Source organism: Rhinolophus sinicus, linkage group LG02 (genome assembly GCF_036562045.2).
Source record: "Rhinolophus sinicus isolate RSC01 linkage group LG02, ASM3656204v1, whole genome shotgun sequence".
NCBI lineage: Eukaryota > Metazoa > Chordata > Mammalia > Chiroptera > Rhinolophidae > Rhinolophus > Rhinolophus sinicus.
In genome coordinates, this window is record NC_133752.1 from 40,108,168 (window position 1) to 40,134,019 (window position 25,852).

At 37.4% G+C, this 25,852-nt stretch overlaps 1 protein-coding gene across 2 annotated transcripts in view; it reads right to left on the minus strand.

Annotated features, from left to right (window-relative positions):
* The window catches only part of BMPR1B (bone morphogenetic protein receptor type 1B), a 368,302-nt gene extending 346,479 nt beyond the window's left edge, over positions 1-21,823 (minus strand). For both annotated transcript variants that reach the window (XM_019741148.2, XM_074323317.1), the window contains exon 1: positions 21,636-21,823. The gene's annotated coding sequence lies outside the window, so the exon portion shown is untranslated. The remainder of the gene's footprint in view (positions 1-21,635) is intronic.
* Between the last annotated feature and the right edge of the window lie 4,029 nt (positions 21,824-25,852).

The following is a 25,852-nucleotide window of genomic DNA, read 5'->3' on the forward strand; positions in this document are numbered from 1 at the left end:
ACCCTCGACCTGTGCTCTGGGTAGTCTGGGTTTTTGCCTTATGGGGTGACTCAGTCATTTATTCCCGAGGGGCTTGGACCTATATTTGCCTTGCCTCTGTCAGGCTGTGGTTGTTTATACCGTCCACTCCCAGTTACCACAAGCAGGGCAGTACCAGAAGGCAGCCCAGTGAATTCCCTAGGCCAGAGAGGTTGCTCCCTGTACTGTCAGTGTGGTGGTAACCTTAACCCTTCCTGCTCTAGCCAATACTTCTATTATGCTTGCTGGTGCACTGTCATAAGCCCAAAGTGAACAGGTGGTAGTCACAGCTTCCAGACAATGGGATTCTCACTGTATCCCACCCTCCAAGAATCAGGACCTCTTTCCCAGCAGAGCCCAAAACTGCAAAGATAGAAAACACCAAGTCTGCAAGTGGGTCACTGCAACTGATGGTCAAAGGCAAACCCAGCTCCCATGCCTTCATTTTCAGATTCTTTTCATCTGTACCAACTCAGCGTTATCCATCAGCTATTGCATCAGCACCATGTGTAGTCCCCAAACCCCAGATTCATCTACAAACTGCTGCCTTCACTGAACCTTTCCTCTGTTCCACAGGCCACTCCTCCCTCTATCCAGATGTTTCTGAGTGAAACACAATAAGATGCATGAATCTTGTGACCATGGGCTCAAGTATAAAGTAGGTCCCTTAGTCTGAGGAAATGTTACGTGGTGTACCATGTTGACATACTAGGCACTCAGTTAGTGGATTAACCACTCAGATGGTGTTATCGGCAGGTTCCTGCAGGCAAGCAAATAAAAAATCTGTATCTGGCATACATATCAACTTTGGTATGACAATTTGCTACTTCTTCCAACGTCAAAGGGGTCCAAGGGAACCCATGTGCCACCAGCGGCTGGGTGGACTGTGCTATATCAGGGCTCGGTGTCTATCTCTATAGCAGGTTTGGCATTCAGCAGACGGTGTAGCAATGCATCCCTTGGTGCCTTGGTAAAGGGAATGTGGTAGGAAATATAAGTGGTGGATTCTCAAGTCTTACAAAGCAAGTCTTTCCCAATATTCCTGTCCACTAAGACGTATGACCCTTCCCTCCATAGCATGCTAAGGAAATTCTAATATTTCCACATGTTCTAGCCAGAACATTACCCCCAAGTCACAGTTAGGTATCCACATGATAACGAACTGTCACCCAATAGCATCTTATATCCCATGTCCTACAATCTTTTAATAGTCTCATGATCTACTCCCACAAATGTTCACACAATTCCTGTTCACACCATTATTTTGACATACATTATATTTCATCTTGGAGTACAGATCTCCCAGTTAGCTGTGCTGAGACCCTGCTCAGGCCAGTCAACCTGAAAGTGATGACGGATAATGGCACAGGTCTTGAGGAGCGTAAGCACAAACTTATAAAGCACTCACTTCAGGTAAGGTCACAGCATAGACTCCAACACAGGGAGGACTGTTTTCCCCAGCCCAGACATACTGGGAAATTTGAGTCTTCAGTACCGTCAAGCACATCCACTCAATGTCTCCAGTCCCAGTCTCAAAGTCCTAACTGCTCTTTACCAAAGTCCTAAGATTGACATAGGTGACCTGTCAAAACTATACATGTCATCTACTGTGCAGGCCTGCCACCCTTATGATTAGATCCTGGGCCTCGTTTCCAGTACAGTACTCAGTGCGGATACAGAAATGAGTCCCTCTTAAATCAATTGCAGAGGCTCTGTGGTCCACACAGGGTGCCTCAGATTGGCTTTCAGGTGCCCTAGCCTATCCTTTTCTTTGTCAAGGGCTCTAATGCTGCCAAAACATCAAAATCCTTCCCATTACCCATACCCCTATATCAGTTAAGTACAGAGCCCCATATTTTGCCTTTCACGCACAACTCACACCAAACAATCACAGTTGAAAGCTACAGTCATTATAATGCCACAGTGTGCGTGGGGTCATGGTCGGCTCCCTTACAACCAGCAGTCTCCGTGGCCTTCAAAAAGGTAAGCAATCTAACTATAAAACCCTATCCACGTATCTACTTCTATTTCTGTTCCTTAGAAATCAAGAGTTTGAGACAAAGCTTACATGCCAATGACAAGTAAAGGGAAAGTACAGGACAATGGCAAGTACAGGAAAGGAGAAATGAGGCTGGACAGAAGGGAAAACAATGATAAGGTAACACATTAACAAACTGACCAAATAAGAAATCACAGTGGCTGTAAGGAACATCTCCACAGAGGCCAAATAAAAGTACTTTACCTCCCATCTTCTCCCTGTCTCTCATTACTCACTGGTCAGTGTCTGTGACACAGCATATAACTCCCCTGTGTGTCCAGGCTATGTTATCTGGCCCGTCTAGGCAGCTGCTGGGGAAACCTGAGTCTCTGTGCATCTACATGGTTAGACTTTGCCTTGGACTTGCGACGGCTCCCACCCCAAAGGTCATATGAAGTCTGCCCCCAAAGCACAGGAGAGGAGGCTAAGATGACTTGTGGTGACAAAGGTGAGGTTATGATGAAAACAGCCAGGACTTTACACCCATGAGAATGGCAGGAGCTGCTACTGTAGCCACCTGTAAGGAAAATAGGGCAAGCAGCTGAGATCGGATGGGTTGGTGGAGCCAAGTGAATATGAGGAAAGACAAAAACTGGAAGCCAGCACAAACTTTAGGCCAACATATAATAAAATTCAGACGAAGAAAATGATATTTTTGAAGCTCCAAAATATACTGCTTAGGAATACACATGCATGTGGTAACATTATTTTTAAAAACTAAGTGAATAATACAGATAAAATTCTGGTTAATGTTTGCTCAGATGGGAAGGAAAGAAGATGAGACTGAGGAAGGAGTACATGGGCAGCTTAAAAGGTACTGGTTGTACATTGTTTCATAAGCTGACTAGTAGATGTAAGATTATTCACTCTATTATTCCTTAAAATGTACATATGTTACATACCCTCTAATATGAAAAAACGGTGTCTCGTTTAAAGCCTATACTTTTTTACAGCAAGAAAAGAGCAGAAATCAGAAAAGTTAGTTTCTGTAGCTCCACTACAATACAAGGGAATTTTCACAAAGCACAAATCATCTTAAATCGTATTTATATATCAAATAAGAATTTGGATTAGATTTTTTTCCTAATGTCAGTTCTGCTTTTGTCTTCAAGCATTTTGTGTAATAGCTTTATCCTAAATCATTCCTACTGCTACAAATTAAAACTTAGAACCATGTAACAGAAAAATGATTGGCATTAATTTGCATTTCTTTTATAAATTTTATGAAATTATATATCAAAGGTGATGATCAGTATTTAATAAGCAGTAAAAACTCCTATTTTTCTTTTTTTAATAAAAATAATGTGGAGCACATTCCCATTTACTCAAAACTACTTTATTGTTTGGGTCTTTCACATTTTGTTTTGTCTTTTCTGAGCCCCATGGAGACTTCATGGATATAACCAAAATATTTATTAATACACCTAAAATTATGAGTAAAATTAAATAGATACCCTGTTGGAAGGATTATAAATTAGAATGACTTCACTGGTAAGCAATTTGTTGTTATATATAAAAGCCTTCATATAAATATTTAAAGATCTATTCATAAAAATATCCACTGTAGCATTATTTATGATGAAAAATGTATACAAATGAATATTTTCCAGTTATAAATTAAAATGCTTTGAAGCATATTTAATGACATAACATTCAAAATTTCAAGCAAAACTCAAACAAAACGCAAAATTAAGGTGGTATTTTCCCAACTTTTTAAAATCTAAAAATAATACATGAGAAAAAGTAAGGAAAATATACCAAAATGGTTACAAATAATAAACTCCAAGTAGTGCAATTTGCTTTTTGACCTCCTCCTATGTTTTACAGTTTCCATCAAACTCGTAGTCATTTGATTAAATATAACCAGTTCTTGCAGAACCAAGATAGTAATATAGTAAATGAATGAATTCTGAACTTCGGCATATCACAAGCTTTGTTTTCTACTATTTTAATGAGCATGGTTTAATAGAAAATCGGAATTCTGATGTTTTTACATCAGCTAGCTTTAAATACTCTGAGTGAAATATGATCTCAAGATTCCTTTCTAGAACTAAGAGGAAAACACATACACAATTAGCTAAAGAAATGCATTTGCTAAAGAATTTTCTAATGTCATTGAGGCAAAGAAACAAAATGAGAAAATTAGGGCACTTTACGCTTACTGTTAAAGTGAGCAAAATGACACCAAAATTTACTTAGAATTAGCCTTCATTTCATAAAGAAAAAAAACAAGAGAGGGAAGGAGAGGAAAAAAAGGGCGAGAAGGGAAAAGGGAGGAGGTACAATGGTCCCCAACCAAGAAAAGTGTCTTAACTGCTTGTGATGCATCACTATAGACATCTGCTTTTAACATAAAACAAAGGAGTCTTGTTTTATGGTTCTTCTATAAAATATTTCCAAATACTTCCCAGCATTTATTTTGTATAGATTATAAATGTGATATTTAAAATAACCTTAACATCTCAAAAATATTTTAATACAGAGGGAATAGTGAGGATACAGAAACAAAAGTTGCAAAGGGAAACTTTCAGACTTTCAGAGAAAATAAGCTATTAATTTCTAACTGTAGTAATAATATTTGAAACAGATGTCTATCTACTTTCAAATCCAAACTGGATCATGGTTTACACAGTTTAATAAAACTTTAATTAAGGTTCTGCAATAGTGTAAACTGATCATGTCATGCAACTAAACACTTGCTTAATATTAATATCTCTTCAGGCTCCACTAATGCTAAACTTAACCAGACTTTTCATAATGCATCCAAGGAAAAAAAGTCATTCAAATTAATAAAAACATAATTTATCCTCTTATTTCATTATATAAACTTTTTTTTTTAGAAGCAGACATTTGAACTAGAAATGGAAGGATCCCAAATTGAATAAAAAGGGAAGGAAATAACTTTGTTTCTAAGAGCTTCTTGTTTCTAACTAGGCACTTAACATTTTAATATGAATATCTGTGACCTAAAACTTTTGTATTTGGAAACATGCTATAAGAAAATTATTTCTCATTAAAATTGATCAATTAGCCTCTATATTTTCTTCATTCTATTTTAGGAGAACAATCCATATAGATACCTAATAAAGTAGGCTGAGTCCCAACACTACTTAAAGAAACCTAAAGTAAAGGACAAGAGTGAGCATTTGCTGAACAATTATTGTATGAGGCAGAGTTTTAGATACTTCATTTAATTCCCACAACATCCTTACTATACGGTCCTCTTATTATCCCCATTTTACAGATGAGAACACGGAGTGGCAGAGCCAAGATACAAACCCAGACATCTGCCTCCAAATTCCAGTGTAGAACATCTACACTGGCTTTACTCAAAATACAGAAGAGAAACTTTTTCCTATTTTATGTTCTCAGAATGTATTTTTAAAATAAATGCAACAAATGACATTTGTTTTAAATCCTACGGCTCCTCACATATTCTCAAAGTGAAAATGTCCACAATAAGGATGAAATAAAGGTTCCAACCACACAAAATAGGGAAGTCAATCCACACTGACCAAGTATCTTTTTAGTGTTATGTCCATATACTCTGAAATATGTGGAAAAACAATGAAACAGAAGACAGTTTTTGCCATTCAATAACAATTAAAATGGTGAGGATGCTAATTACACTAACAATTCAGGAAACTAGTAATTACAAATTGATACAGTGCAGAGTACATAAGAATGGAAGAGGGTGCAGGCGGACAAAAGGAAGCCGAGTCCAGTGAAAGGGGATTAATAGAATATTTTCTGAAAGGGAACTCTGAATCAGATCTCAAAAGAAGGCAAGAGCATGAGTAAAAAGAATAGTCTCCATGAGAAATTAATAAATAAAGTGATAACACATTGGGTTTAAAGGTAATCAGATTTTTTTTTTTCATTTTTAATCCAACTTCCAAAAAAAGAGTCCATATGAAGGGGCGACTTGCCTTACTGTTTCACATTCTTCCTCATTTTTGATTATTCCAGAATTTTAGTATTATGAACACTAATCCACTCACTATGGTCAAGAACATTTTCAGCATTTCTTAAGAACTTCAATTTTGTCCTCATCTTGTTTCCCTTATCTCATAATAGTAAACAATTCATGTAAAACAAGCAACTCTATAGTTTTCAGTGGAGGCTTCCTGCTTTATAGTAACAGCAAATGATCCAGGATGAATTTTTAGGGGCACTGATGATTTGTTTCCTCAATTCTATTTTACTTAGCTTGACAGGTACAATTTTCCTGTTAGCCTAGATTCTTTCAACACATACTGACATACTCTAGGGAAAGGTTGCATCGAAGCATGCTGGTATTAAAAATTTGTTATGGATCATCTAGAAAATACCACTGAAATCTTCACACATACAAAAATAGTAGAGTTGACTGCTGTAAGAAAACACTGTTCTTAAAAGGAGATTACTAATCAACTTGAAAATAATATTTCAAGTGTCCTGGACGTTTTGAAGGGATATGAACATTAAACCAATACTAGAACAATATGAAAAAAGAGTATTTTAGCTAAACATACAACAGGCATTAATTTCTCATACTGAGAACCAGTTTAACTGTACATTTCAAGTTAGTAATTCAGTCTGTGCTTTTATATTTAAAAGGGTTTTAAAAGAGAATAGTTAGAATGGGGAGTCACAGAAACAAAAGTAACCAATAAGGCACACAAAAACTCATTCTTATTGATCAGTGAAAAGTTACAATCACAAAAACTACGTTATATTGCTAGCATGCTCTGCAGATTTATCTATAGTAAAATTAGCCATTATAACCCAATACAATCGAACATGAAACTATCTGACTTCTGAACAAAAACTTTTTCAACAACTGCCTTAAAGTTCTTAGAAAATAATTCCACACACGTACAGTTAGTAGAATTATTTCCTACTAACCAAAATTATTTGCAATCCCCAAGTAAAAGGTTTATTTATAAAAGTATATAAAAATACACAATATAATTATATGAATTGTAAGCATCTTTCATGTAAAGAATTATAAAAATCTCAGAAGTTTCTGAATTTACATTCTCCTTTGTCTCCGAAATTCTAAAAACCGCAAGAAAAAAAAATACAAACATGAAACAGTTATGATGCCTTGCTCTCAAGAATCTAGAGCCATACTACAATTCTTAACTATGATAAGATTTGCGAATTTGGGTTACAGAATCATAGCATTTCAGAGCCAGAAAGACCTCAGAGAGCTTGGCTAATCTTTTATTTAAGTGATCAGCCTGAGGTTCCCAAACTAATTATAGCTTTTCCTGCCTTCCAATTCTGTGCTCTCTTCAATATTCTACTTGCCTCCCTCCCCTGAAAGAGAGAACAGATGTAAAATGCTAAAATAAGAACAACAAATGTATTGAAACATATTACTCTATCCCATTCATTACTGTGATGAGAAATTGCAAAACAAGAATTATTTGACCTGAGAAATGAGAACACAAAGAAGATCTGAATTATATAAGATTATGAAAGTTAAAGTAAAAAATAATCAACTAGTCCTTCCTTATTATATGGTTTCATAATAAAATTATGAAGGGTCATCCAATGATTCAAATGGCAGGTAGAATTAGAACAAATAAAAGGAAATACCCTTGACATGCATAACAAGCCTCCAGTATAGGTTGCAGAACAGAGGTCGCATCGTTAAATCCAGTAACATGATTTTAAAATAATCTGGATCATTAGTGAAACAAATACCTGATTATTTATGTTCAACATAAATACAATTTTCCATAATGGAAAAATTGTATTTTGGAATATACGAAGTCACTAAGGAAGCTTTCCATTTGTTGCAAATTATACTATAGCTTAGTATGCTTTTGTGATATTTATACTCGTTTGGAAAAATCAAATGGTGATTCCTGGACCAGAAAAAAATGTGTTGATTTAACCTATATGTACTATTTTACCATTAAGTGTTTTGAATTTACCATTTCACTTTTAATGCCTAAATCTCTTTTAAACTTCGCTTTTCCTAAAGCACTTTGGCTCCAGGTAAAATACATGTTTAATCTGGTTATTTTGGAAACTAAAGATTTCTTTTTTAATTTAATAACTCTGCCTCAGCTAAACTCCATAGCCACAGCCAAGAGACCCCATTACATTTTGCTCTGCAACAACAACAAAAAGTATTATGCTTAAAACAAAAAAGAGGTTTTATGGTTCTTTCTAGAAAAGACACGTGAAAAGATATGAAGCAAACTATCTGATGGGAAAATAATGTCAGTTTGAGCAGGTTGCAAACCAGCACAAAGAACCCCTGCAGTAATTTCATTTCACTCCAGCACATTCTAACAAATCAAATAGAAATTTAGGTAATATATCTATTACAGATAATGATCTAGAATCCATTTATATATTAGAAAAAAATGATTTACAAGAATTTCAAGATCAAACTCTCCTTGAAGATTTTTACTGTGTTTTTAGTACATATCTTCTGGTCCCTGCCAACAACTGAACTTTTGCCAAGCCCTACAATCCAATGTTTACTGTTAGGTAAACATTATGGTGCTTCCTTCAAAATAATTGTTCACATTTAAAAATACCATTTCAGATAAATTGATCAATTTTAAAAGATCTTTTTTCATCATTTGCATCTCTCGTCTTAGCAAATTACCTGATATATTTGATTTCCCAAATTCACTAAAATGTCACTACAGTTAACCCATGTTAAATGCCCTTCAAATCAATCAATCAATCAATCTCTCTCTCTCTCTCTCTCTCTCTCTCTCTCTCTCACACACACACACACACACACACACACACACACACAATGTGTGGATCAAACAGAAGTCAATTTTAGTAAAGATGTGGAAACTTTGCTCTAAAAGACAGTACAAATACTCTTTTTATAGAAATGATCCATAACTAAACGGGGGAGAAAGGGAGATTACACTATTTAAGGTTCAAAATATATTTTTCTGAAGTTTTTAAACATTTTCTCTCTTTATCCATCTCTCCTCTCAACATATGCTCAATAGCCCAAGTCTCTATCTTGGACACTCTTGAATGATCAAACTGTCTCTATGCACTCACAGCATCTTCCCCATGCAATTACCATCTCCTACAATTGTTATCCCTGGGTCTCTTCCTTCCCTCAGGAGTCTTTCCAAGCTCTTGGACCATCAGGGCTGAGGGCTAGTCATCTTTGTATCATCAGTAACTAACACAGTGTCTGATTCTAACAGGCCTTCAACATGTACGCATGGATTTAGAATCAGGGGGTCCTATGTTAGAATCCTGGACGACTATCTGCTGAACCTCACTGTGCCTTAAGTTCCTTTATATGTAAAGTGGGATGACAATCGCTACTATCTTAAACGAGATGAGTTTATTTAGCACATTGCCTGAAACATAAGACTTAAACACAGTAACCCCTTTTATTGTATGCTTATATAGTTCAACCATCCACATTAATGCCAAATTTCAGCTCTTTTATTCACAGCCTTTCAAATGTCCCCAATTTAGTGTTATACTTATTTCTTGGCAATTTGGCAGATTTGTACGGTCTATATAAGCTAAAGCATAAAGTCACTGAAGAATTTAGTAAATAGTGTGTTGGGGGGGACTAGCTTTGATTTTTTTTTCAGGGGTAATTCTGTGTTGGCAAATTAAAAGCTGACTGGAACCTCAAGGGAGAAACCAGTGGATATAATCCACTCCATTTCTTTTTTTTAAAAAAAGCTCTTCACAAGGTACTACCACAAAAGTTATTAAAAAGAACTGAGTCACCATAGGATTAGGTGAACTTCTACTGGAGCAACAAAGACGACAGTGAAAAAAGGCATTACTTTGGCAGGAAAACGATAAATAGGGAAGGTGCTAGAAGTGGTCTTATTTAACATCTTTATAAATGATGTAGAAGAGGAAATGTAGATTAAATTTTCCAGGTCTGCAAAAGATACTAAGTTTTTCCAGCATGTGAAACGCCAAGTCAGTGGGATAACCTAAAAGATTTCTAAAATTTTATGAATTACTAGGGGGAAAGCATCAAATAAGATTCAAAGCAGAAAACTATAGGGTTTTGCATGTAGGAGAGGAAATACACAGACTGTACTTCTCAGGATAATGGGCCTTAGTTATAACAGACAGGAGCTTAAGTCACCGCATTAATGTGTTCCCCGTGGCCACCAAAGCTCACAATGGCACCGACATCACCTAAAAACACAAATACATGATTCTCATCTCATTTAAACCCACAGTTCATCCTTATTTGAAATACGCCATGCAGTTCTAGTCTAACACAGCCTGGCACTCCAAAAATATCTACAGCTGCATTAAAAAATTATAACTCTAATCCAAAAAGAAAAGAAAGGAAAACAAGATTTATAAACTGAGAAAAATCCAAGCAAATAAAAATCAATGATCAAGTGGATCACAGGACAGCCCTATGAAGAAAAACAAGAAAAATCAGCATTCTTTAAGTCTAGAAAGGTGAAGGCAATAAGGAAACATTACAGAGGTCAAGGTTCATGGACACTATACAATGATGGAAAGGATGGACAAGAAAAATAAAAAGCTAACGAAATGCTGCTATACTTCAACTAGAATACACATTTTCATTGAGGAATGAAATATAAAGCCAAGAAGTTAAACAAACTAAGAAATTCTAATCAGTTCCAAAAAGAGAGCAGTGGTTTATATTGAGGAAAACAAAGTTCTTTGGAGAATAGCATACTAAATTTTAAAAGTGAAATCATGGAACCAACCCGAGCTTTCCCTAACATATCCCCTGATGGCACTGCCTAAAGACAGAATAATGGGCTGAATCAATGTGGCACTTCATAAATGTTCTCATTGTCTTATTTCGTCCTTCCCATATTCAGTCTATTCATGCTCTGCATTTATTTTTTGATAGTGTGTTATCTGTGATTTTAAACATCTTTCCCCTTAGTGCAAGACATACCTATTTCTTTGACACATATGGCATCAGCTTCATTCATACTGCATAAATATTTAATAATTCAATTTGTAATAAAGACATTATTCACAAACTAAAGATGTAAAATATTATTGTTAATCTGCATTATACTTTCCAGGTTTAGGGGAGATGAGCCAAAAAAGAAATTTATAGTCTCATGGTAAGTCAGGCTACATGCTAGTAAGTTAGAAGGAAAATGCTGACAAAGGCATAAGAACAGATTTCAAACCACAATTATAAATACATGAAATTTCAAATAAAATAAGGGCTAGAGAGTATTTGGTGAAAACCCTATATAATTATAGATTTTTGCATATCAAAGAGATTGTATAAAGGAATGAAAATTGTCCAGACCCAAGTAACAGCTACAGTATATTTGATATATGTCAATGTCATTTTTAGCTTTTTATCAGCTGTAAGCATGTTAAAAGGGACGTTTCATGAAAATATTTTGAGTGAAATTATAAAATTAAATAAGTGATTTCATAACAAAATAGAAATACATCTTACTGTTATATTATCAGTCAATATTATTGCAGTATTTTAGGACCATGTCCACAGAATACCAATCATTAGTCTAATTACACTAACTTAGTCAAAACTCCAATCCTTTAGAGGATGGTAAACCAGTAAGGACTCTGGAAATACTCTAGAGGTTCAGGATCATAGAAATGAGCATGGTTTAACCCCCTCTGACTCAGAAAAAGTAGTCAGAGGTAATAGTGTTTGCAAATCAAGTGAAAAAGTGAGAGAGAAGAGAAGGGGGAGGAAAAAGTGCGAAGGTGAAGAGAAAAAGAGAATGCAAATGAGTATTCATGTATTCACAGGATTAAGGAGAAAAGTAGTGCAATTCTAATATTCAGATTGTGCCAGATACCACAAAGTTTTTTTTAAAAAGCTAAATATGTTTTAAATATCTTTAAACTGCTAAATATGAAGCATTCAAGAAATAAAGGCATTATGTTACAGCCCTTTACCAAGGATATAAAATATATCCTTATGCTGTTGATCACAAAGGATAAATTTTACAGCTGAAAAAACTTGAAAATTTAGTTTTTGTAAGCAATTTTCAATTTCTTCATGGCTTTGTGAAAAACAGATTACAGCTTCAGAGTGAATGCAGAAAACGTAGTGTGCAAAATCTTTGATGTGCCTGAAACACAGATTGCTCCCAGGCAATAGATTTATAAGAAGTTTTGGATTATCTATCGTCTTTACCAACAGCAGCACCTACTTTTATTAGTAAAAGTGTCAAAACTTAAATTCTACAAAACATTTTTTGGAAGAAGTTAATTTACATATGATTATTTTATCTCAGCCTTAACATATTCAACAGAATGCTAACTTGATAAAATTTAGACAATTTTAAGTCACAGAATTAAGAATTTCTTACACCATCTCCATACAAGGAGGAAGCATACATTATTCCATAAAGATGCATAATTATGGGGTAGGAAATGCCTAATTTGCCTACAAAAATTGCAAGGGTTTGATGACTAAAGCAAGGAGTGAATCAGGCCCACTGAGAATTACTAAGAAAAACATAATCAAACATAAATGACACAGAATACAAAGATCATTTTCCAAATTGGTTCCAGAAACAGCTCCTAGGTAAATTTCCATGAAAAGCTAATTTAATTCAATTAAACAGTGTAGCATGGTTTTCCTCTTCAGAAAGAGTTTAAATATTTTCATTTGCTACAGATGTTAAAGATAAGTGTTTTAAAGAGTGATTAATTTAATCTCAAGTGAGATGAAGATTCAAAACTGCTGAAGGACTTTTGAATGAAAAGGACTTACTGAATGGATATATTTTAATCACTACAGCATCTATCATTTATTAAGTACACAGAGTAAAACTGGGAACAATTAGTATTTTTGAAATCCTTACTTGTATATTGCCATATAAATGCAATATTATTTCTATTCAAAATTATAGGACAAGGTAAAACACTTAGAAACAATGTTTGCCCTCCATATTGGTATATTTACTAGAATCCTACCTCCAATACACAATGGAGGGTACAGATTTATCATTTAAACATTACATAGTTATATTTATTTTGGAGTAATTCAGGTTTCCCTGGATAACTTTTCCTAGTTAATCTCAACATTATATAAATTCACAGTCACTCAGGATGAGTAAGTAATGCCTACAAACCAGCCTGGTCATGGATTCTTGTGCGTCCCATCTGGCTGCTGGCTAGAACACTGGAATGACTCATAAAAATGAAGCAACCTGAGGTCACCTACTCCAGGTCTTTTAAACAGAATTGCCAACTGCTTACCAGGTGGTTCCAATTTCCGAGAATACTTAAAATAATAGAGAAACTCATTCTAGATACACCATTTTATTTTCATATTGTCTCTGGCCACAGACTTTGGTAAGTAAGGAAGGAAGCTCTTTTGAAATGTAGATTACCAATCATCTGAAGGCCAGAAATCACTGCAGGTCTTGGATTGAAAATATTATATAAATAAAGTCAAGGGAAAAAGAAACGCAAGACACAAATCCATATTATATTAAGCTCCCAATTTTGTAAAGAAAAAAAGACCCAAAATGTTAATACTGGCTATGTTTGTGTGGTAGAAAAGTGTCTGATTTTTATTTTATTTCTTACAATTCCCTATACTTTCCAAGATCACTTCAATAAATATATACTCTGTATTAGAAAAAAATAATAAGTAGCTTTTCAGAAAATAGTATATACCATTAACCGTGGGCTCAGTGATCCCCAGAGGATACTCACATCTGTACTAGCAGGAATTCTTTCTCTGGATAACCATGAGAAACATTCATTATACCTCTAAGAAGGAAAAGGAGGGGGGAAATAAACAAACAAATAAATAAATAAATAAATAAAACTGGGTTCTTACTCTATGGTAGGTGTGACAGGTAGAGGAAAAGTCATGGCAATAAGAATGGTCCCTTCCTTTCAGGAGACAATAGGCTGGTGAAACGTTTAGTCAATTACTTGTATCCATCTTTTCTTCAAAGTGTGTTCTGAGGACCATTAGTCCAGTGATGCCTCCGAGAAAACTAGCAGTCCGATGGTCAAATACCCCTTTGGAGGACTGTCACAATGCATATTGCCCTAATAAAGGCTCAGAGAAGGCTTGCAGTTTTAAGAGATATATATATGAGCAATTGCCAGATTTCTTTGATCATTTATTTACTTATCTAATGCTTCTGGTATCTTTCTACATGCTGAGAATTGTTCTAAACATTTTACAAATATTCAGTATTCTATTCCTCAAACAACCCTATGAAGTAATCACTATTATTGTCATCCCCATTTTACAGATGATGAAACTGAGACACAGAAGGTTCAGCAACTTGAACCAGGTCACAGAACTAGCAAGTGATGACTAAACAAAAGTTTAGTGAAATTGTTTTCCCTTCCTGTTCTCATTTAATTAATTTTGTAAGACATTGCAATCCAAAGGAGTTTTGATGAAATAAAAACCTGTATGACTTAGGCCACTTCTATACTCTGAAATTCCAAGTGTCTCATAATTTTCAAAGGTTATTTATGTGGTGGATTGTTGATGATTTTCTTTTTCATGCCTACCTAACTTTTAAAAAATCCTAATAACTATAACCCAGCAGGGAGATGTGGAAGCTTGTGATTTTACATTAGTATACCTTAAATATTATGTTTCAAAATGAATAGATTGATATAGAATGGTGTTCTCAAGGTATAATTAAGAGAAAATGCAAGTAACAAAATTATATACATAACCTTATTTTTGTTTAAAAATATAAAAATGCACAAGAAAATTCTTAAAGGGTATATACATGTGTATACCAAAATATTAATTTTAGGTAATGGTATAAGGCCATTTATTTTCTATAGGTTTACCTGCAATTTCTAATTCTCCTACCAAGAAGATTTACTAGTTACATTATTGGGAAAAGCTTTTAAAATTCACTTAAGAGTCTGTGTAACACATGCAGGTCAACAAAAGCCACTTAAAAATGCCCCTGCCTTTCAGTTGCTTGTGATGTCAAGCAAATAGTAGTCATTTCTATTACTCTCTACCACTGCACATTGTTTATTTCCTTCACAGCCCTAATACAAACTGGATTTGTAAATACTGTATTTATGGTTTTTTTTTATTTCCTACATCCCCCTCAATCCTCATCCCAAACAAGGGCAAACATCTGCCTGTTTGCACCCACAGAACCTAAGCAGTGCCTGGACCTAGCGACCCTATAACTATACACTGCTTAATGAATGATTAAAAGAGTGAATGAGACAACCAAATTACATAAGTAGAAGGTATACAGGCTATCAAGCAATAAGTTTAAAGCAATAAACTGGCTGACGGAAAAGTGTTTACAGCACAACTTAGGCTTTCCACGGCATTGTTGGATGGATAGAAAAAAGCACATAATTTGGCGTGGAAAGCAGATACCCAACAGAGGTAAGGGGGTCAACTGTTCTTATCAATCAAAGAAAGTTCCCAAAAAAAGGGAGGCTTTCAGAAGCTGACTCAACAGAAAATGGGACTTTGTTACCAAGACTGATAAGCAGATTTATTTACAAACAGTAAGTTTAGGCAGAAGGCAGGAATATAAAATAACCTGACCGGTAGTAGAGTAAAAGAGGGTAGTGAAAACAGAGCAGCTGTTTCAGGGACTACTGGAATCTGAAAGGACAGAGTCATGGCAGAGAAGGCTACCTAAAGAGAGCAGTGACATTCAGTGCAAGTACACAGGTAGCCCAAGTTGATCTAGTAGGGAAAGAACCAAGAGAATAAATACCCTCTCTCTACCCACCCTCTAATCTCCTGCTGGGGTTCCTCCATGCCCTAAGCCATCTGGATCTCAGAGCTGTCCACCCAGGTACCCTCGTGGGCACAGGGCGTAAGTGAGAAATGGATCTGAAAAGGCAAACAGAGGATATGTGACATAGAAGCCAACAGGAATAATGCATGAGGTTTCAGCAAAATCCAGTTAGACAGGAAGAGAAGATGTTTGGATACAGAAGGGACTCTTGACTAACTGAAAAGGATCTAAAGCAACAGTGAGAGATAATTGCTAGATACATGAAAATGTGATGCCAAGTTGTTTGCAACCTATTTATGCAGAGTGCTACCTTCTGCAATAAGAGGTACGATGTGTACTATTACAGCCAAATGTTTATTGGACAACAGCAGAAGAGCAGCTTGTTTGCAGAAAAAAGAACTGATGATAATGTGGTACCTTTTATAGACAGTTGTAAAGTGTATTAGTCAGATAAAACTCACTGATTTCTATCAAGAGATTAATTTAGACAAAGACACAATCATTACAGACTTCCTTGGAATCATTGTAGATTCATAAATCAACAAATTAACTAGTGACAGATGTGTCTGTACTTGTTTAAGTCCATATCTATCTAACTGCTATAAAAATGACTAAAATGTTTATCTGAAGACAGCCAGGCAAGAGATGTTATAAAGAGATATATTGGATTGTATCTTTTTTCCTTTAGCCAGTAAGTAAATACAACATTCAGAAAAATCATTTCTAAACTTGCTACTTAATATCTTCTAAAGGTAAAGGCACATGGGGCCAATACACGTGCTGATAAGCAGGAAAACTGAAATCAACTGAATCAAACTATGGGTCTCTCTCTAATCGACTGCATCCAGCAGCATTCCACAAATATTTACTGAATGCCTACCATATACTAGCTCTTTGCAAAGGGTTGGGATATAACGATGGGTGAGTTCCAGATGTAAGGACGCACACTTGACAGTGAAGTCTTTCAAGAAGCTTGCAAAGTTTTCAAAACTGAGGGTTAGAGAAAAATGACACTCAAACCTGATTAGAAAATTCTGACTTGCTTCCTTTGCCTTGTAACCAGAACACAAACTTTATGTGACATCTGGGAACTGTGAGGTGCTGAGGTCTGCAATTTAAAAGTAAAAGCAACTGTTGAACCAGTGGATTTCTGTAATGTAGATCAAGGAGAAAAAAACAGAAAGGGAAAAAAAAAAAAAAAAAAAAAAGCCTGATTCAACTCAGTGACTCTTCCCAGTGATAAGAACACTATCTGATCAATCTCTCCAGTTCCATCCTTGGCCAAATCAACTAGATCCTTTTCTAAGCCTCCCACACTACAGACAGACGGCATGCTAAGTCAGATTTGTTCACTTCTCTGTTTAAAATCCTTCAGGGTAGTTCAATAAAATGTACTTTGAATAAAATGTATATTTCGTAACACAAGCCTGGCTGGCTCTCTGACCTCATTTTTACCATTTCTCCTAACTGCCGGAGTCTAACCACACTGGCCAGTATGCACCCAGCTTGGTGTTGCTTTGCAGACAGCCTTAATGTTCCCTCTGCCAGGAAGTTCTCCCCGATCTTCACTGGACTGCTCTTTCTTTTGTTCAGGGATGTCCTTGGAGAGGCCTTCCTTGAACACCGCATATTAAGTAGCCCCAGTCACTCACTGTCATATCACCCTGTCCTATTTTACTAATGACAGCTTTACTATTGGAAATGATCTTACTCATGTGCTTGTGTATCGTTCATTGTGCTACCACTCTCTAGAGTGCAAGTTCAATGATAGCAAGGACCTTAGGTCTCTGATGGCTGCAGTGTCCTCCAAGTATATATAATAATGCCAGGCAGAGAGTAGGCACTCAAACATTTAAGTGAAAATGAATGTAATTACGATAAGTGGCATGTAAGTGGATGCTCTGAAAATCATGAAAGCAGATTATTGTCTGATGTAAATTATGCATTATACTTTTTTATCTTAATACTATAGATGAACTTTTAAAATATTCAGAGGAATCATAAAATGTCCATCTTGTCCATCCCTCAATCTTCGTTTATTTCTCTCTCCAGACTTAATTCCTAAAGTTATACTTTTCCTCACGTTTATCATTAATCCCATTTGAATGACTGTTAAACCCCTATTTCTAGCTCTGGCCACTCCCTTCCCTGAATTCTGGCCTGCCTCTAGATATATGATAACACTTCTACCTCAATTTCTGCCACCGTGTCAAATTTGGCACATGGAAACCTGAAATGAGTATCTCTCAGGCAAAATCTCCTTCTACACTTAATACTTTTATCAACCATCCTCCAGATAACCAGATTTAGAAGCTAGAAATTAGCTTATGAAATTCATGAACAAGAAGATAGAAAAACATCACGTGAAGAGGTCTTCAAGCCTTTTTTAAACTATGTTAGCCCTTTTTCAAACAAAAGCTCACAGGGCAGTCTGATATGTGAAACAGATGAATCTGCAGTTGTTCTGGGAGTGAAACTGGTGGTCTCTGAAGAAAAACTTCAAAAAGAGCCCTTAATCTGGTCCAAACTTCCTCTTCTCCCCACCCCCCTCCAACGCATGCACAGAAAGTTCTAGAGGAGAAAATTTAAGTCGCCAGAGCTTAAATCTTTTTTGCAGGTAGAAATAATCAGTCTGCGAAAGATGACTCAAAACAACACTGGGCATATAAAAGCACTTAGACGTCAATGTTCTAAAAGAGAAATATTACCTCCACGCATATGAGTACCACATGATTATCAGTTATTGCAAATCGGTAAGTTTCATATATGCCTGCTATTAGTTGGCATGAGAAGAAATCTTCTGAGTTTAGATATTAATTGTTAGCTTCTAATAACAGATGTATCCATTCCTAGTGAAAGAAGGCAAGTATGAGTCCAGTGAAAAGAACTGTGGCCCAGTGAAAAGAGCACAAGGTCTCAGTTCCATAGCCCATGTGGCTTCATTATTTCTGAGCATGGTTTTCAAACTCTTTGGGCCTGATCCACTTCATCTTTAATATCAATGTGTGTGATGAGATGCTACCTGACTCTTTCATCCCTCGGTCTATGATCTGTGATTATACCATGCTAATATATTTCCTTTAAGCTACTGCAACTACAAAGAATTAGTATCACAAGTTAGGGACAAATTGGAAGAGAACAAATCATCCTTCAAGGATTGTTTGAGTATCTCTCCTGTGCCAGGTACACTGCTGGGAATCTGAAATTCAGAGAAGGAAAGAAAAGGAACACTATCTCAGCTCAGTGAGAAAATAGCCAAGTGAGAAAAAGCCAAGCAAGTAATTATACAGCAGAGAAGGGAACATGATACCCAGAGAGGTGTGCTCGGAAGCCCCCCAAGAGGCAGCAATGAGGGAGCTTATGAAAATTAGGAAAGGCTTTGTTACATTGGAGTAGGAGACAAGTGACTTATATTAAGATGATAAATATGAGCTGCATGCTGAGGAAGAGTGGAGGGTGCCACACGTACCACAAGATATCACATTTTAGACTGCCTTATAAACAAATAATAAAATCAGCATTTACTGTAATAAAAATAATTTATCCGGCCATCTTACACGGTTTTCAAACTTTATGAGGAAAATATTAAGTCAATTTCCTTTTAATAAATATTATTTAACGACTGGAACATTTTGAGGGACATATATGAACACACCCTGAGTAGAGGCAGCACGTCACTCAGGGACAATAATCTAACAGGGAATTTCAGACAACCTTGCCTGGGCTAAACGCTGTGCAACACCTGGCAGACAAGATGGCAAAGCCCCTATAAATAGTGATGATTCACTAACATGACATAAATCAAGATTTTAACTCACCAAAAACTAACATTTTGATTTAAAATCACAAATCAGTGCCATTAAAATTCATCCGCAGACCCTAGCACATGAGTAATGAGATCATATCAACTTATATCTTGTGACCAAAAGGAAAAGGTCGTTTTCTAAATGGTAATTCAGATTGGACAAATAACGCACTGTATCAAGTTTTGTAGCCTTAGGCCATATTTGGCTAAAAACAAAGGTACATTATGCATGACTAAAGAAAACAGTGAAAATCTGAGCAATTAATTTCCCAGCTATGTTTCCCATAAAAAACCATCACTACTATGATTTGCTTACAGCACACAACCTTTTTTTGCATCGCACAATGATCTAAGTGTGTAATAACGTGCATATTTCACTAAGATGTAATATCCTTCAAAACATCCTTATAGTGAAAGTTTTCCAAAGAAATTATTGATCTCTGGAATGTCTTATGTTTTAAAATTACTGACAAATCCTTTCCTATTTTTCTTGCATTTAGAAATAATTCTTCTTGATCACTAGAGTGTAAAGAGGTATAACAGTACAAAGACTAAATATTTCGTTAAAGACCAATGTCCCAGTTGACACAAGACATTTGCCATAATTTTCGCAAACCAATAATTAGGAGAGCTGTCACAAGGATCCTAAAAATATACATAAGAAAACAAGTATTACTTGGCATCACTTCAGTATAGCAAGAAATTTCCATAAGTGCTTTTTCAAATTATTTTCAAATACTTTCTGGCTGAGTCCTCTCATTATTGGTGGACCCTTTTGTGTTTCTTTCCAGAATTCAAGAACGGCTCAGGTGGTTGTGCTTCACTGCAGATATGTTTGGTACATTCTCTTTCTATATTGGAGGCAATTAAGGAGCTCTCTTCTGTTTTCTTTCACTGGCACCTTTGTGGCTGCTCAGTCACTGACCTCACCTTGGTGGAAAGGTGACTAAGAAAAGAGCAATTCCTATAATTCAAGGAAAGCACACTGCTCCTAATCAATAGAAAACAAGTACGAAGGATCCTGAATCCAGCTGGAGTGGAGCGGCTCAAAAAGAATAAGACACTGCACCGGACAACTTCCGGAGGATCTTCTTTTAATGTCTGAAATCTTAACACCGCAAGGGACAGACAGAAATACGGAGCCCTGACAGAAACAGGGACGAATAGACATCGGCGCAGAGATCGAGAGAAAGTGAGTAAGAGAAGGGCAGTGAAACAAGGAGCAAGCAAGTCAGCCTCTAAATGAGAGAGAAGGAAGGAGTGTGGGAGACAAGGGACAAAGATAAAGAGACAGAGAGGGAGGGACACACAGAGACAGAAAGACAAGAGAAGGGGGTGGGGAGAGGGAGACATTGAGACACACAGACCCTGGGAGAGCTAGATAGAGGACGTGGGGAGGGGGAGAAAGACAGAGAGTAGATGAAGAAGACAGACAGAAACACTGAGAATGTGACACAGACAGAGCAATAGACAGAGGGAAAGAGACAGGCAGTGGCAGCAAAGACACAGAGACAAGTCCGGGGCGCGGGGACCAGCCCGGGGCGCACTTTCTCCCGCTACAAGGCTGGGTCCGCAGAGGCGTCCGAGGCAGGTGGCTCTGCAGGAGCTGGACGTCTACGGGTGGGTCTCGGCGGGCTCCGCGCCTCCCCGCCCGCAGGCTCCCTCCCATTTCCCCGATTCCCGGGCAGCGCTTCGCTCACCCGCCCGCCCCATCCCTGGGCCGTCAGGTCCCGACTCCCAGACTCCAGAGCACGTGTCCCGCCCGCAGACGCCTCTGCCACCGATTCCTTGCCTGCTCAGGCACGAGGTCTGGGGTCCCAACAGAGCCACCCGCGCACAAAGCCCAGGCGGCCGCCGCCGCCCCAATGCCGTGCAGCTCGCTCTCGTCCTCACCCCTGCACGCTCGCTCCTATCCCGAGCGGAGCGATGCCGCCGAGCCCCGCGCCCGCCTGCTACCCGCCCCGCGCTGCCCCTCTACCCGCTCAGCTTCCACCCGTTCCGCAGCCTCCCGCACGCGGGACCAGCCCCGCCGCGCCCGCCCGCCTCGTACCCGCGCGCTCCTTACCCGCCGCTGCGCTCCGGCACTGGCGTCCTCCCCGCAGTCCCTAAACCGTCCCGGCGCCCTCGCAGGCCCCGCACCAACTCCGCGACCCGCGCCCACCGCACCGTCAACTTCTGGCCGCCGTGGCCGCTCTGCCGCCGCCACCGCCGCCGCCGGACTTTTTTTTCCTCTCGCTACTCGGCCGCCTCTGGAATTTTTTTTTTTTTTTTTTTTTCACTTGCCCTCTCCAGCTCCCACTAGTGATTGGAGACTGAGAGCCAAGTACTTAGCGGAGGGATTACACTTCTCGACGCGCTTGGAGCTGCCCCAGCGGTGCTGCCTGTGTGCAAACTTGGGGAGCCTCGGGGCATCGCACCCTTCCCCAGCCCTGGATGGAGGGTGAACTTCCAAAGCTTAGCCTGCTTCTCAAAGCATCACTTCCATCTCAGTCATAGATGCTTTCTTGCCCATGTGTAAGAAGGCGTTTAAAAAAAAAAAAAAAAAAAAACAACCACCTAGGTTTGAAGAACAAAGATTCATGGAATTACTGCACATTGAGAGCTGGAATAGGGTCCCAAAGATGATTAGTGCAGTGTATTTAAACTTTTCAGGGCCATTGACACTTGAGAAGTTGATAAAACGTTGACACACCTCATAAAAGAAAATACATATACACATCAAATTATGCCTGCAATTCTAGGCTGGAGTTTTGGAACCCTGAAACATACAGTTGGGCTTCCTAGGAAAATATTTCTTCAAATATTTGAAACAGCTAAAAACAAACAAAAATTAACAGAAAAGAAAATTTCTTCCATTTGTATTTGATGAAATTTCACAATTAAGTTTATTTTAGAAAACTATATAACGTCTTTACTTTGTGGTCTCCTTGCTAAATCTTTAAGTATTGAAACATTTTCTAAGAAAGTAAATATAAATTAAGCTGTCCACAGTCTTTCAGGAGACTTTGGGGAAATAGTTAACTTCTTTAAATCAGCCATTTTGCCAACTCTATCTCCCAGGGAGATATCTAATGACTTCCAAATATTTTTTTTTCTCACTCCCAATGTCTTTCAGCTGCCTAAGCTCCAGAATTAATTTCCTCATTTTGTAAATATTTTCCATCTTCCAAATGTATTGATAAATCAACATCAAGCATGGGATTTAAATAATACAATTTCACTCTGACATAGCTTTTTTTCCAATTTTCTTCACATCTATTTCATTTGTCTAATTCTTAGCCTACCATTTTCTTTCAACTCTTCCCTTTTCTTAAATTATTCCTATTAAATCTTTTTCCATTAGACATTAAATATAACCCTTTGACTATATCAATAAGAAAATAATTTCAATTGTATACAAATTTATTTTTTGCAGGTCCCACTTAGGAGCAGGTGGTGCTCCAGGCATTTATGAAGAGTCTATGAAATGTGGGCACACTTTCACCATCAAAGAAATCTTAGGGTCCCCACAAAAGTCTATTTGCCCCATAATGTATCTGAACCATATTATGATCAGGACTAACCTGCATTCTAGTTCCTGGTGTTGGACTGGAAGAAGAAAGTTCTATTTAACATAACACTACAAAATTTTCAAAAGAGATAGCATTTGTCATTGGCATGGTCTCACCTCCCTTACTCAACTGCCGTTCTATTCCCTAGAACCAGAACTTATTGTTCCAAGAATCCACGGTAGAATCTACCCCTGTTACCCTTACCCCAAGTCCTCTCTGCAACTAGATTACCTTCCTCCTCGGCCTCAGTCAAATTTTCTCTGATCTCCATCTTCTGACATTAACTAGCTTTAAAGAGGAAAGACGTGATTGAATGGATCCCCCTCCTACTGTGTGAATCACTGATAACTTTTACTTACTGATAACAAATACCGGGAGTGCCAAAAAATGTATGCATGTGGACACTTTGGTCAAGATTGCTCAAGCAGTAGTTCACCGTAATCAGAAGTGTCTAGATGCTGATGGTAACCACTTTGAGCACCTCTTGTAATTGCAGAAGTCAAACATGACTTGTATTCGTCTTTTGTTATCGGTATATATTGAGTATCACAATGCTGATACAGTTTTACTTTCTAAAAATGTGTATACATTTTTTTTTTGGCACCCTCTGTATATTTTCCCTTTAGAATTTCAGTCCTCACAAACTGTAGTGAAATAAATCAGACATTCTGGGAAAAGTTTTGGAGCAGAGTATTTGGGTTGCCCATATATTTTCAGAAACTATACTAAGGATTGACTTTCCCGGGCTTAAATATATTCAGCAAATATCCTTCTAAGCATCTGTTGGACATAAAACACTGATCCTAGGAATACAGACATCTCTGGGTAGGGAAGACACAGATTCCATTTCAATTAACTTACGAGAAAAGTACGTACTTTTTTAAAATTATAAGATATGTATTAAAAAAATCCAAATCAGAGGAATAAATAAATTTCTACAGGTTTTCATTTTTTTAAATAATAACAATTTTTAAAAAGCCCTCTGGGTGAAAAAGAATCAGAGAGAGCATCTTTAGAGAAATTGTATTTGAGTTGGGCCTTAGAAAGTAGCATTTCAGTAGGTAGGGATGGGGAATATGGGATATAAGCCATTGAACAATCAACACTTATTGAGTATGTACTGCTGTTTGAGATTTAAACCCTGTCCATTCCTTCTTGAAACTCATAGAAGAGACAAGATATTAAAAAAAAAAAAAAGAAAAGAAAAGAACATTCTGTGAGAAGTACAGTAATCAATATATGAACACACAACTAACTATTGGAGCAAAGAAAAAAAAACGCTATTCTGCCTGAGAATATCAGGAAAAACTGCACAGAATGGTCACATTTTATCAGGGTCCTGAAGGGTCTTTAGAGACCAAAGGGCAGCTAGAAAGAGAACAAGTATTCTAAGCAGAGGGAACAGTATGAAAAAGCATAGTGCATTTAGGAAGAGCTGGTAGCTCACTGCTGCTACCCAATTTATGAGGAACAAGTACAGCAGATGAATCTGTAAGCAGGGTTCAGGAATGACCTTGCCAGATATGCTAATGAAATAGATTTTTCCTTGCTAGGCAATGGGGAAGCATTAGAGATTTTTAAACCAAGAAGTAAAATGATGGATTGGGATTTTCAGAAGATCATTTAGAAGTTGAGAGGGAGAAATAGAAGCACACATCTGATTAGGAGTCTGTCATAGAGAGTAAGATCTAAACCAAGACAGTGACAAGGGTACGAAGATCACTAGCAGACTTGAAATATACTTCGGACAGAGTTGTGGAAACTTCTCCCCTGCTTTGCAGCTGGGATGGTGGTGATTTTAAAGGCAATAGGGATCACTGGGGGTGGAGCTATTGAGAACAAGAGGAGAGAGAGGCTCAGTTTGGTAGAATCACAAATTTGGGCAAATGCACAATTTCTTTTTTCATCCAATTGTAAAAGTAAACCATCTCGAAGTTCCAAGTATCCCAGGAGACGACACCAGGGCAGCCAGAGAAAGGGTTCTCAAAGAATTCACAGGCTTATTTCCCATGAAGGAAGACATTTGTCCAAGTCTGCTGGATTCAAACCATTTTGGGAATTTAGACGAAGCTAAATAAGACAGACCTGAGCTGTGATCAGTGTTCAGCTGCCCCCTTTCTCCAACTGTTTCCTCTTTGTTGATACCCTGACTCCCACATCTTTCCCTTTTCCATCTCCCCCTCTCTCAAAACTATACAGGCTCTGACAACCATTAATATTTTATTATAAATCAAGGTATACTACCTTATGCTTTTAAATTATTTCTCTCTAAATGTGGAATAAAAGATTGTCTCTTTTATGAGATATTTTAGGAATGCAGTGAAAGAAATATTTCAGTGGAAGGAAGAAATCTTTTGCTTTCCCCATGACTCATGTTGCTGTGGTTGCCTTAAAACCCACTGCTAATGCATTGACTCTACATACAGAAAATAAGAGATTAAACCTCTCAGTAACTGGAGTATTTAAATCCTTGACATAAGGATATATAAGTATTGGTGAAATGTGTAGCTTCTCAAATAAAACCCAAATTTATTCATTTATTACCATGTGCTAAGCACACTACTAAGTGCTTCACACATATCAACACATTGAGGTCTCATAATAAGGTAGATAGTATTTGATTCCCATTTTACAGATGAGGAAATTGAGGTGCAGAGATGTTAGATGACAGGGTCAATGCCATGCTACCAAGTGGAAGAGGCAGGATATGAACCCAGGTAGTGTGACTATG